Source organism: Epinephelus lanceolatus, chromosome 10, assembly GCF_041903045.1.
Source record: "Epinephelus lanceolatus isolate andai-2023 chromosome 10, ASM4190304v1, whole genome shotgun sequence".
Taxonomy (NCBI): domain Eukaryota; kingdom Metazoa; phylum Chordata; class Actinopteri; order Perciformes; family Serranidae; genus Epinephelus; species Epinephelus lanceolatus.
Genome location: NC_135743.1, coordinates 1,989,678 through 1,991,635, shown reverse-complemented (window position 1 = coordinate 1,991,635; position 1,958 = coordinate 1,989,678). Strand labels below are relative to the sequence as shown.

Genomic DNA, 1,958 nt, shown 5'->3' with positions numbered 1-1,958 from the left:
TCTCCTCTTTTTTTTATTAAACAACCTTTTTCATACTTTGTGATTTTTGTGATTGAATATTTGAATTTGTCTGACAAAAGCAGCTGTTTCAGTAAAACCATGGGTAACTTCCAAAAACATCAAGGTGAACGCATGAATATAAAACACATAGTGAAGACAACAGATCACCTCAAGAACATGGAAGCAGAGTTTTTCCACTGTGATACAACGGATTTAGTATCAGTGTTTTTTTAAGGCCTGAGGAAAAAGATGGAGAGCAATTAAGATCGTAAAACCAAACCAACCAACTGAACTTTAAGCCAAGGAGGAGGGTACTGGGGCGCAGGAATTACAGAAATATTTTAAGCATTTAGTTGAGCAACATCTCATGAGACAATCAGAACAACAAGCTTCTTTTAAGCCCAAAATTTTATCACCCGAAGTTTAGTTTTTCAGCAGTTTTCCTGCAAACGCTCAACAGATAATCTCAGAATGAAACAGAATAAGAGCAACAGAGATATTCAGAAATATTTTACTGTATATAACTGGCTTTAAAACTGGTCTGCAGACCTCAAAGCTGAACTGATCTCAGACAGTGTAATCCGACAGTATCTTCCTCTCGTAGAAATAAGCCTGGTTAGATGATGTCTTCAGATTGACTAATGTCCTCGTAGGCCCCATTTCCTCAACACATAAACTACAAAAGAGCAGATGTCGGGCAGCTACAATGAGAAAACAAATGTTTAGCTGTAAAGAAAGACGTCAGTGTGGAGGAGGTGGATCTGAAAAGGTGAAACAGGGTGAAGAGATTTCCTCATTGTGATGGATGGAGCTGCTGCAGGACTGACCTGCAGCGATCCTCACGTTTCCACATCGTCTCAGCGTCCTCCTGCCTTCAGACTGGCTGCAGACAGGCGGCGGGACCCCCGAGGTTAAAGCCCCCTGCAGCCGGCAGGTCTGGCTCTGAGAGGCTGTGAGTGGGAGGAGGGGTGAGGAGGGGGGAGAGGTTAGACCCAGCTGTCTGAGGCAGGACACACCAACACTGACAGCTTGTTTCCACCACAAGAACTTTTCCAGGAACCCAGGACTCTTTCTTTCAAGAGAATCAGGAACCTTACCTGCGTTTCACCTGGAGGACGCCGACTGGAACTCTTCCTGGACCCCAAAGAGTCCCCGTCTTTAGGGGAGCACTCTATGGTTGGATAAATCAACCCCAAAAAAAGCACTTAATGTTTCTGTCATACAAAGATTATTAATGCTTCAAATAGTCCTCCGAGCACACCGATTGGCCAGGGTAGCCGGCATCCACTGGATACACACACACACAGCAAACAGATCAACATAGTGCAGCAGTACCGTGAGGGAGCAGGCAGAAGGTGATGTCAGATGAGCAGGAAATCTGGAACCAGGAGTGCACACGGGAGACACCAACACACCTGTGATGAGTTCATTCCATGGTGCACACACACAGAGACAGGATGTGCAGCCACATGGCGAAGCAATCAGCCACAGGGAACAGGTGAACAGAATCCAGGAAGTCGGAAGCAGAGCTCTTGGTCGAGGACAGAAGCCTGAATGGTTTACTGAGGAGGTAACAAGGAAGCAGTCCGGGGATAAACGCTGGAGAGTCTTGCATCGGGATGGCGAAGAACAATCTGGCAACCAGAGTCTGAGAAGCTGGAGTCTGTATAGTGACAGGGAGTCATGATCCACAGGTGAGCGGCGTTGGCTTGATGAGGGTGTGGTGGACTGGCAAGAGCAGGAAATGAGTGGACAGGTGATAGGCAGGCAGGTAGGTGTGGAGGAGAGGCAGGCGAGTGGAAGCTGAGCAGATGGCGTGTATGGCAGGTCAGAAGTGCCCACTGTGACAGTTACTCTCAAATCAACTTATCATATTTAATGTATGAAACTGTTCTGATGCATCAAACCAGCCTGGTCTCACTCCCAACTCGTCAGATACCGCCGCTTTGTCAGTGATG

At 46.9% G+C, this 1,958-nt stretch overlaps 1 long non-coding RNA gene across 1 annotated transcript; it reads right to left on the bottom strand.

Moving 5' to 3' along the window:
* LOC117265207 (uncharacterized) lies at nucleotides 1–1,958 on the bottom strand. Its single transcript, XR_004502397.2, has 3 exons — nucleotides 1,336–1,958; nucleotides 1,098–1,171; nucleotides 1–950 (listed from the first exon to the last, which is right to left on the bottom strand). It is a non-coding gene; the product is annotated as an uncharacterized LOC117265207 (long non-coding RNA).